Genomic DNA, 16,351 nt, shown 5'->3' with positions numbered 1-16,351 from the left:
AGTGCACAAGGAAATCAAACCATCCAAGGTAGCAGCAGGCTCTCGGGCCGCCAATTCATCCTTGATCCTGTCTGTCAGTCCTTGTGTGAAGGTGGCTATCAAGGCTTCTTCATTCCACCCTAACTCGGAGGCTAGGGTCCGGAACTGAACCGTATACTGGCCCACCGATTGGGATCCTTGCTTCAGGCGCAGGATTGCCGAAGTAGAAGAAGTTACCCGGCCAGGTTCGTCGAAGACTCTGCGAAACTCCGCGAGAAAATCGGTGCATCGGTTGACGATGGCGTGATTCTTCTCCCAAAGTGGGGAAGCCCAGGACAGAGCTTGACCTGTTAACAGGGAGATGATATAAGCCACTTTTGTTCTTTCTGAAGGAAAAGATGCTGCTTGAATCTCAAATTGGATCAAACATTGATTCAGGAACCCCCGACACTCCTTTGGATTACCGTCAAACTTAGCCGGATTAGGGATTCGTAGGGAAGATGCACCCAGGACCACTGCTGGAGGCGCTGGTGCCGGAGGAGGTGGAGGTAGCGGAGACTCCACACGCTGCATCAGGGTTTGAAGACACTGCATGATCTGTGCCTGGTCCTGTTCCTGCTTCTCGACTCTAGCTAGGAGATGCTCCAAGAGCTTCTTAGGAGACGGCCGGGTCCATATTCAATTGGGCCAGAGTATTCTGTCACAAAAACGCCCCTAGTGAGCGCGTGCCCGGCTACCAGGAAGTACAAGCTGTTTGTCCCTCTCGGCGCTGCAGAGAGATCTCTGCTGACGGAGGGGACTGCGTGCAGCCAGCACCCGCCGCCCAGACCCAGGAAGCAGCCGCCCGCACCAGAGGCGCCCCCGGACCCGGGAAGTGACCACCTCGGTCCGGGAGGCCGTGACACTATTAATTAGAGTTATAGAATAGGTTAGAACCTAGAAATCCTGGGCTTAGCTAATTACTGTATGTCAAGATCTTTTTGAGGGAAGCCATACTTCTGTACAAGGAACACAATGGGGGAAATTTACTAACATTTGAATATACGGCTGATGCCGGGTACATATCCATACGACCGGCATCGGCCGTATTTTCGGGAAAATACAATTCGTAAATAGGGAAGATTTACTAATCTGCCCTATTTACGGATTCGTATTAGCCTTTTAATTGGGTGCTTCCCTGCTCCCCCAGGGTCCCTGCCGGGCTGACCAGTCAGGGAGTGAATGCTTCAGCCGGGGGATCAGATATAAATAGTTTTGGCCGGGGGATCTGATATAATATTTTCCCCCTGGGTGTGGCATTACCCCACTGGCTGGGTGGGCCCGGTGCTGGTCCTCAAAATACAGGGGACCCATAGTCATTTTGTCACTGTATTTTGGGAACCTGAACCAGCCCTTGAGTCTGGAGCAGGTTTTAAAAATTAAATTTGTTCCATTAAAACTAGCACCGACTGTTTGAGTCGGTGGTGGTTTTATTTTTAATTTTTTACACTGTCGCCTGCATGGATCTGACTGATCCATGCAGACTTGTATTTCTATTTAGCGGCCTACACCATTGGGCTAATACAAATATGTTAATACGGAAGATTAGTAAATCTGCCCTATTCATGAATTGCATTTTCCTGAAAATGTGGCCGATGCTGGTCATATGGATTCGTACCCGGTATCTGCCATATGTTCAATGTTAGGAAATTTCCCCCAGTATGTGTGATAGGGTGGGGGGGTTTCAGTTCTGGAGTTGGCAGTTCTGTGACAATATTTTAAGTTTAGAACTCCCATAAAAAAATTTTTTTTTTTGTGTGTGTGTAATGCCTGAGGCTGGGGAAAAAGGATCCCTGATACACTGCTTGTGTCGGCTTATCCTATCCTAAATTATTTTGGGGCATGTGTTTATATGTAATATACTGTGTATATATATATATATATATATATATATATATATATATATATATATATATATATAGATGTATAGATAGATGTATAGATAGATAGATAGATAGATAGATAGATAGATAGATACACAAGGATGAGAGAGCAGTGACCGGGGTGCCTTGCTGCTAATTTTAATAATACAACTCCAGTTCAGTAAAGAACAATTCAGACACACTCCACAATTTTGGTAAATAGTAAGTGTATTCAATCAAATTTGCTTACATGCTGTAACAAAAAGTGCTGGTGCAGAGACAGTGACATATATATATAGTGAGCTAAAATGCTTAAAAACTCATCTGATTGCTTAAACAGGACTTTTCACGTATATTAGTTTGGTCAGGTTTAGCCATTATTATACTTCTCCTGAGGAAGCTGCTGAGAGGTCTGTGAGGCGGAGAAACGCGTTGAGAGGGGACACTGAGGCTGCCAACGACATCGGGCTGATTATCAATCTCGGATATGACCTATTGCTAAAGGTCGGAGAATATCGCCATATTTGCAAGCCATACTTCACCCCAGGATTACAAATTAAGTATACCACTTAAAAATGTGCACATTTCTGTGGGGACTGAACTCAGTACTAACCTACTAACTGGCTCTATATATGAGTAAAATCTTCCGCAATTGCACCTAACAAAGCCTAACTAGCACCAGTTATTTAAGGGGGAGTTTCTGTGTTTTGTGTATGTAAGTCTTGTCTGTCTATTATTGACTGTTATAATATGTAAAATTGCAATTTTTTATTAAATTTATATATATTCAGTACAGCGCTGGTCCTACCTCTTTTTTTCTTGTGCATACTTTGGAGGGGTTTGTGGTAATTTCCCCTTAAGGTCCAGCAGCAGTACCGAATATTCAATCAGCGCTCAGTATCATCCTGTGGTGTTCTGTTAGCCATTATTAGTGATGCCGGAATCGGAAATCATGATTGAAAAATGCGCAATCTCGGGATTCCCGGGATTGGCATCCCTAAAAGAAAAACGCTCCCATCCCCCACATTTACTCACTTGGGGGAGCAGGGCAGGGGGCAGCATTGTGGCGGAGCTGTGAGGAGGAGACAGTTGGCAGGTGTTACGGGCGCCGAAAATGGTCTTTGGGAAGCAGTCAGCAGGCAGTTGTTGGGTGTTGTGTGCCGCCGGGAGCCCTGGTCGGGAGGCAGATGGTTCCGGCAGCGGAGGTGCGGTTTGTGCAGCATGACCTATGACCAAGTCACGATTCGCAGGCCGCACTCTGGGGTCAGAAACAGCCGGGCAGCGTCTGAGTGGGTGCTCAGACACTGCCCGGCATTAAACTGTGCATGTTCTACTCTACTATGTGGAGCAATGGTGTATTAGGGGCAATATACTGTGTGGTGTAATGTGTATAATGTGTACTAATTGGTGGTGTAATATGGCTAAAGGACCATACTGTGCGGTGTAATATGAATTGGTACTAATCTGTGGAAATACTCCTTCCCCATGATACCATGCTCCTATATTTTTTTACGGTGAGCACTGTCACTATTTTGTATATTGCTGGGGCTCCGACGTCATGATTTAGTGACCGCCCCGTAGCGAAATGCAGAGCTGGCCTGGCTTCCCAGTATACTTCATCACATGTTGGGCCCAAACTTTGCCCCTGCTGTGTTGGCTGTGTTCTCTGCATGCAAAAGATTTGCTCATTGGATGAAAGGTCAACTGTTCACTAACAGCATACTCTGTCTTCTCCCTCTCTTTCCCCAACTAGGATTTGTAGCCTGCATCTCATGTGAGGAAAAACCCATTTTTACCTGGCTCCGCTGACCACCGCCCTTCCCCTATCATGGCGCCCCTCCTGTCATTCTCTGCTTTTAATGGCAGTGAGTCATATTTTTTAAGGCAAGTACACACAAAGGTGACCACGCCTGACGCCAATATTGGCAGCGGAGGGGACCAGTATCAGCAAGTGCCGATGCCGCACGCAAGAGGAAGCGGTGTGGGGGGTCATGCTGCACGACGGTCATGCTGTCCTCCCTCGTCCGATCATGCTGAACAAGGGAGGGGTCATTAACAAGGTGTGGGAGTGCGCTTTATTAACGATGCACAACTTACACATTGGACGATATTGTTCACCATATCATTCAGAAAGGCCTTTCTGAACGATATGTAGACCAATATCGTCTAGTGCTGGGGTAGCCAACCCTAGTCCTCGAGAGCTACCAACAGTGCATGATTTGCAGGTCTCCTTGCAGAATCACAAGTGAGCTAATTAGCTCCATCTGTGTATCTTTTAAAATGTGTCAGTGATTAATGAGTGCAGCTGTGCAGCAGCTAGGTTGTCTGGAAAATGTGAACTGTTGGTAGCTCTCGAGGGCTAGGGTTGGCTACCACTGGTCTAGTGTGTATGGGCCTTTATACAGGTATGTTTTTTATCTGATGGAAACAAAGGTTTCTTGTTGGTTTTCATTTTTTTTTTTTTTTTACATTGTTGGGGTTTTTTTTTGTATCTCTTATGGCTACTATACTACCCTAGGTCTACAACCGGTATGACCTCATTTCATTTTGTACATGTATTTACCTTCCAAATTATACACTGTGAGACACTGCCTTTGACGATGACTGAAAAGAAAGGTTCACATTCAGTGCTAATGCTAGGGGGTTCGCCTTGTTAACTGACTCACATATTGAAGTGATACCGGATACAGCAGATGTTTTATTATTTAAATGTTATTACTTCGCATTAACGTCACTGAACTAAGGCACGTGACAGAAGTATGCAGCCGCACCAACCTGGAGACTTTAAAACCCAGAAAATACAACTACCAAATAGAATTATCCATTATTTGTTCCATAGCCTGAGGGGTATGTATGTAATTGAAATTAGAGAGAACCATTACTTGAAAGGACAGAGCAATATATTTGTTGTTGTTAATTGCTCTAAAAATAGCCTGCAATAAGATTCAGGTAGTGTAGCCGTGAAACAGATAAACCGGGTTATAGGTGATCTGATTTAGTCTTCACAGAGCCCTGCTTCTATCGCAGTCATCAGCCGCACAAGGAGACGGATTATCACAAATACATCCTCAATGACAAAACAACAGCAATGTTTCCCGATCACCATTCCCCATCTGCTGCACCACTTTGCAAATCCCTACTTTTGCTCACCTCATAACACTCTCTATCCAATTACAATTACTGACCATTATCTACGCCCCCCACAATGCCACCCTTTTCAAAATGTCCAATCTCATACCACAGTACAGTACTTTCCCATTCTCCTTCCCAGATCTACGTTTGGTAACTGCCACTACAGCCCAGTAAACTTTTCTACAGTCCACATCCCACTTACAGTTCCCTATCACACTTATGGCCTGATTGAGGTTGATACGAGAGACAACCGCCTGCCAGGCGAATGTACGCCTGCCACTGTCCAAACATCCCTGCTGCTTTGCAAATGGATGTTTTGCATAAAAATCCATTCACAAGGGAGCGTACAGGGGCGAAATCATTCGATGGTCGCCGACCATCAAATTATATTTCCCCTCTTCGCAAATATGTCAGTCTTGACTGACCTATATTTGCGCAAGCGAATAGTGCAAACATCAGTTCCTGGTGCGAATACACAGGGATTGAATATACTAGAATCAGGCCCATATTGCGCTGTATTCAATTGTCCCTCCCCCTCCTTGCACCAGAACCGATGGTCTGAGAACCGATGGGAACTGGTAGCTTGAATACTTGGTGTAGATCAGGCTTGTCCAACCTGCGGCCCTCCAGCTGTTGTGAAACTACAAGTCCCATCATGCCTTGCCACCGTTCTGCTATTAGGTAATGCTAAAACTATGGCAAGGCATGCTGGGATCTGTAGTTTTACAACAGCTGGAGGGCCGCAGGTTGGACATACCTGGTGTAGAAAGTTGTCGGTCTGGAAACTGAGGGAGGAATCTGGACTGTGTGCAAGAGACGTATGTTGGCCTGTGAACCAATGGACAGTACTATCGGTTACAGACCGATATGGATGTCTTTCGGTCTGGGATACGATGTTGGAGTCTTTCGGTCTGGGAGCCGGGAGAGATAATATAGCAAACTTGATCCGATGGGAACACAATTGGTCTGGGAGCTGATGGTTTCACTATTGGCCTGAGAGCCGATGGTACAGGTGGTCTGTGAACCGATGGTGCAGCCTGGAAGGCCGATGGTTGAATTGGTCTGGGAATTGATATATAATCTTCTGCCTCGGAACCGGGGACGTTGGTTCTCTTCAGCCTTGGAGCTGGGGATGTTGGTACTTTGGTCTGGGAGTTGGAGATGAAGATATAACGGTCTGGGAACCGATGGTGGAACAAATCGGTCTGGTAACCGATGGTAGGTAGTTGGCCTAGGAGCCAATAGTGACCTTTGCTGGGGATAGCTGGATGTGGCACGGACAACTTCAGTAGAGGGTTGAGATGTTATAAGCTTGGAAGATAGTCTGGCAGATGGAGAGTTAACCAGGGAGGTGGTTAGCAGTAGCAGGTCACAGGTGCACAGGTAACGCTGGAGCAAGGATTGCCTGGAGCTTTGGAATGCTGATTTTGGAGACTAAAACAGAGGGAACAGACTAGTTGTTCAAGGTAACTTGGGATGCTGGGAGCCTGACTTACTGTATATCCCCCTGGCTTACATGTGATTGGCTGTAAGCCGCAGCATCAATTACACCAGGAAGTACTTGTGCACACCTTGATCATGTGATCAAGTGCAAAGGTCAGGATCTATGCTTGCAGGTAGACTATTGGAGCAAACATGTCAGTTAATTGCAGGTGTCATGGCGGTGCCTATGCAGCATGGGCCGGGAACATCCTGCCATGGACATGCTGGAGACAGCACTGATCGCGGTCCTGCGCCGCAAGACGCACCAGCGCAATGGTAAGAGGCGCGGCCGTGGATGCTGCAGCACTGAAAAACCAGTTTAACCAGTTTATTTTACCATGTAATTAATTGCTGCTTTAAAAAAGGACAACTATGCCAAAATATCTCACTTTCTGATTCCCACACCCTATTACATTTGACCCCAAATATTTGTTTCTGCCTTTTTGTACCTAGATACCTCCAAGGCTTGGTATTGCACAGCGCCATATGAGGGCAAAGCTGGTACCCCCTAGTGAGTATCGACTATATTGTTAATGATGCACGCTCTCGCGAGTCGGTTATGATATCTGTCAGTGTTTTAGCGCTATACTGTATTGTTGGTCCCGCGGCACCGCTGATATCTGCGGTGCCCCATATTGTATAGTCTGCACCAAGCTTTAGTGTCTTTTGGGACATCCAGACAGGGTTATTTTCAGGGGAGAACATTTGTCTTTTAGCGCTATACAGTGGCGTAACTACCTATTTTGCTCCCCCCCGCCGCAAATTTTTTACCACTCCCCTCTGCGCCCACCCCATGCCCATACCTGCTCAGCCGCATCTGCGGTCACGGTCCCGTCTCTCCCAGCGTTAGCTCCTGCTGCTATAATGAAAAGGGACTCTTAGAAAATGGCTGCCCCCATACTGCAGACAGAAAACTGTCTGCAGTATGGGGGCAGCCATTTTCTAAGTGTCCGTTTTCATTATAGAAGCAGGAGCCAGCGCTGGGAGAGACAGGACTGTGACGGCAGGGCAGGCAGGTACCGGCAGACAGCAGCGGGTAACTATAGCCCCGCAGACCCCCGGCGCCCAAACTTTCTCTGCGCCTCCCCGCCACCGCGGGGGCTGCGGAGCTATAGTTACGCCACTGGAGCTATACTGTATTGTTGGTCCCGCGGCACCGCTGATATCGGCGGTGCCCCATATTGTATAGTCTGAACCAAGCTTTAGTGTCTTTTGGAACATCCAGACAGGGTTATTTTCAGGGGAGAACATTTGTCTCTCAGCAAAAAAAGCATATATAAATGATATAAGAGTAATGTGCTGTTCTACTCTCAAAATACCTCCTGTATTGACTATATTAATTTCACGTCACACAGAAATAGAGGAATCTTTGTAATGTCCTGCTCAAACTGTCCTCAACCCGGGAAGGCATGTGTAAGTGCTTATTACGGAAGGCTGGAATGTAGAATGTTTTATTAGTTCTGGTAAATGCTGCTTTGTAAAAGCAGCATCATTAATCCTAGAAATCCATTCCGCCGTTCATGCATCATTATACTTACATGTTTTTCTGGTACAGCTGATATTCCACTATAACAGAATTGTGATTAAATAAAAAAAAACAGAACCAAGTTCAATTAGGTTGATATGATTTCCATAGAAATTCTGAATTTGTGAAAACTCTCCGGGTCCCACTTCAACATTTGGGAGAGCCCGGTGACCACTGTTTGTGTACAGTAGCCATTGCGCTTGGTCTCAAATGAAAGTGCAGAGTATAATTCATTACTCCTATTTAGAGATAAGCGGCGGGCACTTTTTCGGGTTTTGGATCTGGATCTCCCTTCGTGTTTTGGATCTGGATTGGTTTTGGCAAAACCACCCTTGCGGGTTTTGGTTTTGGTTTTGGATCTGGATTTTTTGGGGAAAATGCTAAAGATTGCTAAAATAACAGATTTTGGGCCTGTTTTTGCCCCTAAAGTATTATTGAGCTCAACAACATTAATTTCCACTCATTTCTAGTCAATTTTGATCACTTCATATAGTCCGTCACACTGGACACTGGATACAGCCCGTCACCCTGGACATAGTCCCTGGACAATGGACAGCCCCTGGACAATGGACACAGCCCCTGGACAATGGACACAGCCCCTGTACACTGGACACAGCCCCTGGACAATGGACACAGCCCCTGGACAATGGACACAGCCCCTGAACAATGGACACAGCCCCTGGACAGTGGACACAGCCCCTGGACACAGCCCCTGTACACTGGACACAGCCCCTGACACACTGGACACAGCCCCTGACACACTGGACACAGCCCATTGTATTATGGACACTGCAGCCCCTGTACACTGAGTGTACAGTCAGCAGCACTGCAGCCCCTGCGTGTGAACACTGCAGCACCTAGTTTACAAAAATCACACAAAATATAAATCACAGCACAGGGCACGGAGCACACAGATCTCCCACCCACCCTCTCCTATAATGGAGTGAAGATGGCGGGGCGTGTGTGCGTCTTATATAGATCCAGATCCCGTGAGAATCCGACGACTATGATGATGTTTTGCCTCGTTTTCGGTCTGGAATTCAGACGGGAACTCCCGAGCCGCCTCCGATCCTGACTCGGATCACCGTATTCGGATCTGACGGATCCCGGAGATCCTGACCCGCTCATCTCTACTCTTATTATCTCTTTATTTGCATATTTAGAAATGCTGCAATCATTAACCAGAGGGAACGCCCAGGCCCTGTCCAGAGGCTAATCCAGAAGAATATAACAGGGGTGGCACCAAGATAGGGGAAAGGGGCAGGGTTAGTGGTGCTGGGTAAATTATTGAAATGCATAAAGAATTGAGCGGTAGACATTCATGCTAGCAAAGCAGCTGACAACCGTTAGTTTATTCAGAAAACAATTAATACATTTATTAAAACAACATTAAAAAATGTTAATATGTTTGCAGTGTGTACAACAGTCATCTGGGGCTCACATCTGAGCCTTGTAAAAATGAACAATTAACAATGTTCTTACTAAAGCTTAGTCTCCTACATATATTGGACCTTATTCTGGTTTAATCTGACCTCCACACGTTCACATTGGTGTCCATTTTTCTGCGCATGCGCAGTTATTTATCCGCATGTGCAACCACTGTTTGCAAGCGGCCACGGCAAACAGATTATTCGTTGGGCGCTTGCACACAACAGTACAGCCGTGGGGTGGTAAACCGGGGAATCGCCCATAGGAACACAAAGCGTTTCATGGGCGTTCCCATGAAAATGCTTGGCGTTCCAGTAGTAATTTCCTGGTGTGGTGGAGGCTGGCAGCTGGCATCACCGAATGTCAGCTGCCCGCCCTGTCCTCACGCAGGTTGTCCTCAGATCAGAGAGGTGTCTCTGATCTGCGAGCGCTGGAGAAGTCATTGAATAATTTCTCCCTGGCTGTGAATGGATGATTATGCATATTATCCATTCACAGCCGGGCGGGGGATTGCAGCATGCGAGGGAGGGGGGGATGCGGCCGGCCGGCAGGCAGACCTTGCAAGGCCGTGAAATTCACAGCCTTGCCAGTCAACCACAATAAGGTCCATTTTGGAACATATGATCAATTTTTTAGGACCACTGCGTAATTAAATAAATATGTTTTCAAAGTTCATATTATTACTCAGCTGGCATCCAAAATGTGCACTGGACTCACATCGCAATACGTCCAGCCCCACATTTGCAATACTTGTCTGGACACTCCTGAGTATTGTTGTTGCAGTCCCAATTGTAGGTAGGTCTCCATGCAGTTGGTGGAAAACTCAATGGGTTACAGATGCTTCGAACCAGTGGCCGGCGATACTGATTCGGTATTGACGGCTGCCGGGACCTGGAGGGTGCCAGCATTGAAGAGGAGGGACGGATGGTGCGCGGGGGGATTCTGCATTGAGCAGCATGGGACTGCGTTCGTTCTGCTAGATTAAAGCAGAAATAGACTTGCCAGGCAAATCTTTTTCTGCTTTGGATCCCGATGCCACGGGGCTGCGCATCAGCATCTAAGCAGCTAAACACTGTTCGATTCATGTGTACACAGCATCAGAGGTATATTGGGAATCATCCAAAACCACTAGCAACCAGGGTGGATTGGCAATAAAGCCACAGAGAAGTTTCCCGATAGGCCTGCGCACCAATGTTGCTGCCTTTGTCCAGGAAAGGGTAATGGGTGACAGGCTGGTGGCATGGGTGTGTTAGCGGGTAGATGGTTGCATGCTTGGGTGTATTCTGGGGTAGACGGTGTTAAGCTGGCAATATGGGTGTGTAAAGGGGTCACTTTTGGGAAATTTTTCCAGAGGCCACTTTTAGTTCCAAATCTGCCCATGACACCAGAGAGGGGTACTGTAGTGGAATTAGCAAAAGGTTGCAGACACAACTGCAGGTGAAGACACAAGGATGGCTGCAACTGTGTCCAACTCAGAACCAGGCCGTATGTTGAAGGATCCTGACCATTTAACAGTCTCCACCCCCCCTAACAGACCCCGCCTTCGTGAAGGCTGCATCAAAAAAAATTCCGGTCTGGTATTGCATCCCAATGCGCCCCTGCCTGCAACATTTACATTTCTAAGCTGAAACAAGCAGAGAAAGGCTTATAGAGCCCAATGCTAATACCATTTTTTTTATTTCAATATTAAATATTCAAGTTCTAAGCTCTGTCTGACAGTTTCATATGTACACTTAGCACGGATTACTGTGTAAGCTGCCTGAAAGTGAGCGTTTGGAATAATGTTTCTAATTAAAGTATACTTATGAATTTTATCCTATGGGCGTAATCAAAACCTTCTTTATGCACCAAAGATTATCTTTAATTTGTGCAGCAAAAACTGTTCAAAGAAAGAAATAAAGTCATATAATTACATTTCATAGTGTATTAAATACTTATATTGTGAGAAAGTAAATTGTACAGTTAAAGCTAATCTCTGCTTTCTGACAATAGTGATGTTTCTAGTGTAGAGGTGATGTTTACATTGTATCTATTATTATTACAGGTTGAGTATCCCTTATCCAAAATGGTCGGGACCAGAAGGATTTTGGATAACCGATTATTCCATATTTTGGAATATTTTTATATTTGAATGAGGTATCCTGAGGGATCTTGCATTTATGTTGTATAATAAGCACATCAAACACATGAAATACACACACACATACTGTATATTTTATTTGTGCATGAAACAAGGTTTTAAAACATGAAACAAAGTTTGTGTACTATCTCAGTTACTGAATTTTAATACCAAGCAATCATGTCATTTTACATATTTAGTGCCAGTTACATGTTATTTCCCCAGTAGTGCCAGTTACATGTTATTTCCCCAGTAGTGCCAGTTACAGATGTAGCCAGTAGGTTTTTAGCAAAAAAGAAAAGTACATTTTGGAGACTATGGTTTTCGGAATTATTTGGATAATGGATATTTGGATAAGGGATACTCAACCTGTACCTCTGTAACATTGCACAATATACCTGAAGATAATTGTGTGCAATAATTTATTTGGAACATGCTAGGCTTGAGGACTGTTCGAGCAGAGAGGCCACACAAGGGCATCAATTCATAGGGGCACAATGTGGTCACTGCTGGGACCCTGGACTGATCCAGACTGATGGGCAGAGTGGCACCCAGAACTCTGGCCACGCTGCCAGTTGTATCTCTTGGTTCATCCAGGCAGCTCAGACGCAGCCCAGAATTGACCTATAGCGATGTAGTGACATGACATAATAGGTCTCAAACCCACCCACTGTCTGGTCTTGCTCTTGAGTCTGCGCTGAAGCTGTTGCCGCTGCTGGACTGCTGGTGCCACTTAAGGATGAAGGCGCGGAGAAACTGGAATATCTTCTCAACTTTTTCAGCGAACTAAGTCAGGTCAGACTTCTGTGAAAGGCTGGCACTAATAATGTGTTTCATTTATTTATTTCATGTGGAGGTCAATACGTTCCCTGTGGGGACAATGATTTCTGTGGGTGGTCATTTATTTGTTCTTTTGGGGGACAGTGGAGGAAATTCAGTTGTTCCATGCTGCTGCAACTCCCATGTCATTTGCTGGGCTGTGTCTGCATAACTCTGCAATTTCAACACTTAAAACACCTTGCAACATTAGATTCTGCTGATTTTTACACCAAAATAGGTAGATGCAGACACGGGTGTGGCATGTCTGCCTGTGTTAATTAAAGCTTGTGAAGTTCAAATTGAATGCAAAAACACAAGAAGGACTGCCCTGAAATAAAGGCTTATTTAATAATAAGAAATATAATATACTCAAATAAATGCAATACAAAAAAAAGTAGTTTTTTTTTTAATAAAAAATATACAATTGCTAATGGTAATCAATACCGGCCGGTTCTAATAGCAATTTTATAAATCTACAATTCTTAAAGATTATTGATAATATGTAAATTCAGCCACAGATGCAAATGAAAGAGATAATGAAGTCTCTGAGATTATGCAAATGATGTTTTTTTAGTGGATGAACATACAAAAAAAGTCCCATTAATAAAATTAAACAGATGCAGTAATGCATTCTCCATGTTAGTAGATATTAGAAGCTCAGGTAAGATAAGAAATGTACTTGCAAATGAGTATAATGGAGTTATTTGATGTTATTATAGTTCCCACTAATGCTCCAATCGGCATTGATGTAATTGCCACTTGGTTGCTCCAAATAAAGGTAACATAAAGAGGTGGCCACACAAGTATGTGATTTCCAAATTATGGCTCCCTGATTAGCACTCAATCACCTGATCTAGAGTCTGTCCTTATAGTGATTACCACAGATGGTCAATGTGTAAAACCTGGAACCAGATTACTGGAGAGAGCAATCTGGTACCAGTTTTTACAGGTGAGGGAGTGATAACTGGACAGGAGCCGTCATTTGGAAATCACATACCATGGTGGAATGGTAAGCTGTGGGGCTGCATGGGAAGCAGGAGGTAAGGCTGGAGCTGAAAGGGGAGGGGGGCATGCAGGGTGTTTGTGTGGCTGTGAGGAAGTGTGTGGGTGGTAGGCCCGTTGCCTATATTGGCAGTCCCATGCCTCACAATTTCTGATGCTACTCCTGTCTGATATATTAATAAGAAGGCAGTTTGGGACTGACATATCTCCCAACATGACCCTCTCCAGGAGGGACACGATGCTCTGTTCCTGGACTTCCCCTCTTATTTATGATTACCATCACCTGTGTTGAAACACCTTTCTTATCAATTAACCTGTTCAATACAGGTGATGGTGATCATACATTAAAAGTGAAGCCCAGGAACAGAGCAGAGGGTCATGTTGGGAGGTATGGACTGAGTCCAGAAGGAAAAACTTTAGTGACTGACACACAGTCAGATTGGTTTTGTTTGGTGGTGGAGCTTGTTTGTGGTGAGCCTACAGTAGGTGCAAAAATAAACCCTAACCCAAGTTCACAATATGTAACATGGCAGTGGGTGGCAGGGGGAAGCAGAGTGCGACAGGAAAAAACAATGTGTGACAGGGCACTGCAGCTGCTGCACCAATTGTAGTTCCATGTTTTGATTTTGTTTCATATCTTTATATTTATTAACATTTTTATATTTTGTGGTTGGGGTTCACTACCTTGAATTTTTATGTGTTTGTATAACAATGTTGGTGTACAGTTATAGATAATTCATCTTGATGTAGAGTTATGGCTAATTAATCTTTTATCCTATTCTTGCACCCCCAAGATGTCATCATGTTGGTCAGCAAATCCATCTTTCTTTCATAAAAATTAATGTTTTGGGGTAAATTTAGACATGTGGGGACAAATGAAATAGGGTGTGAGAATCAGAAGAGAGATTTTGGGAGAGTTTTCCCTTTTGTTTAAAGCGCCAATCATTTACACCCCCCAAAAAAAGGTTAATTTTGCTATGTAAATGAAAAAAAAAATGGTAAAACTCTACCAAATATCTCACTTTCTGATTCTCACACCCTTGACACCAAATACAGCATTTGCACTGCAAACTGAACTGGATTGTTGATGCCTCACATATGGGGTGTATTGAATGCGACCGTGCCGGCCACTCACCCTATTCAATGCGGCAGGGAAATCCTCGTTGTCAGAGGACATCAAGATTTTACCAAAACAGCGAGGCTCGTGGCTAATGCAGGGAGCTCTCTGCATTTAGCCATGAGTCTCGCTGTTTCAGCGGCCGCATACGCAATTTCCCCCTTGCTCCAAAAATGGAGCGAGGGGGGAAACAGCATATGCAGGGGGTGCCCGCCGCAGTATTCCCCCCCCCCCCCCCGAAGCACGCGGGGGGTGCGGCGGGTGGAGGATTTGCCTGGGGCGGAGGGAGGCTTGCACCGGCCCTGCTCACACCCAGCATTGAATACACCCCATAAACTACACATTTTCTATCAGTCTGTCCAAGAGCTCCTTACTATATTATAAATTCCTTCACAAACAACTATGTAGTAAAAACTCAAACCAATATATTTGTAGATATTTTCCTCCAACCCAGTTGACGTCATTAGACCTCACCGCTCCATGTGCCACTTTGTGTAATTTTATTGTGAATGACAGGCTCTGTTCTGTTTCTTACCTAATCAAAGCTTTCAGAGAAAGTACAGTTCAAAATTATAGCTGCAGGACATGCAAGTAATTAAAAAACCCACATTTGCTGTCAGTGTAATCCCAGTGATGAGCATTTATTGTCGCACTTTGTGATCAAGGTAAAGATTGTCTCATGATACAGCCATGATTACTTGTCTACCGGTAAAATGGTATTTGATTTTTATATGGAAGAAAGTAAACCTTTATCAGGTACAGTTTTGTATATAATTTTCAAAAAGTGCTTTTTATCAGATTTTAGGAAATATTTTTCATTATTACCTGTATTATACCAGAATATCACCATTTCAGCAAGAAGACACTTGTCTGGTTTTGTCATACTCACATACAGTATTTGTGTAAATTAACCTGACAGAAGTAATTTGTTGTTACCCATTGTTCAATTATATGAAACCGGATTCTCAGATAGCAGATTTTTTTCCCTATATCTAGAAAATAATGTACCTTTTATGCATGAGCTGTTACAAATGAATATCTCCTTTTAAAATCTCTCTGGAGGGGTTTACAGTAAAAGGATATCAAACAAAGACTGAAGAACCACAAGTTCAGTTAAAGCAGCTGTATATGGGAGTGTGTACGGCTCCCTGTAATAAAATTGTACGAAGAAAAAGAAGTATACAGCACTGGGTTTTACTGAAAATAGAGTTGCACAATTAACCAATAAAATACATTTATTATACAATGTAAAAAGACAATCAAATTGTTATCTATAGAGAATTCTCATGGTAGTTAAAAAAAATAGGGTATAATAAAAAACAGTCTGGATAAGTATTGTTCCAGTGGATAAGGTTAAAGCAACAGTTCAATGCACCAATGCGGTTGAATAGTTACCAGATATAGGAGTGGATGATCTGTCTCCTATATTTTGAAGGAAAATTTAGGAAGGTCCCGGAGAATTGTCCAGCATTATGGATCCAGATTAGCTCAGTGAGAAAGCAGGGTGTTTCGGGTGAGGTGGTGTCAGTACACCCAGGTACGTCTTTGTATCAAAAACTGAGACTGTGGAATCCTGTAGGTTTTTCAAGCCGTTCCGGGTGATCTGGTAACAGGTGCAATTGAAGCTGCAACAGATGGTGGCTCAACGTGTTTCGACGTGTTAACACATCTTCAGGAGCAGTACAGTACGGTTTACAGTAAAAACTGACTGGAACCGCACTGTTCACACTGTCCATACAAATAATTTCTTAATTGCATTACATTCTCAACAAAGTTAAGCAAAAAGCTGGTTACACACGAGAGAATGATATAGCGCCTGTCACACCACCCGCTCCGTATATGCTGTT

General features: G+C 44.4%; 1 long non-coding RNA gene across 1 annotated transcript in view; it reads left to right on the top strand.

The window, feature by feature from the left end:
• The window catches only part of LOC146059183 (uncharacterized), a 106,807-nt gene that overhangs the window by 81,745 nt on the left and 8,711 nt on the right, over positions 1–16,351 (top strand). Inside the window, exon 4 of the long non-coding RNA XR_014470168.1 lies at positions 6,948–7,005. This is a non-coding gene — a long non-coding RNA (uncharacterized LOC146059183). The remainder of the gene's footprint in view (positions 1–6,947; positions 7,006–16,351) is intronic.

This window comes from Crinia signifera, chromosome 2 (assembly GCF_055691185.1).
Source record: "Crinia signifera chromosome 2, ASM5569118v1, whole genome shotgun sequence".
Classification (NCBI taxonomy): domain Eukaryota; kingdom Metazoa; phylum Chordata; class Amphibia; order Anura; family Myobatrachidae; genus Crinia; species Crinia signifera.
Note: the sequence above shows the minus strand (reverse complement) of the source record. Positions and strands in the feature narration are given on the sequence as shown.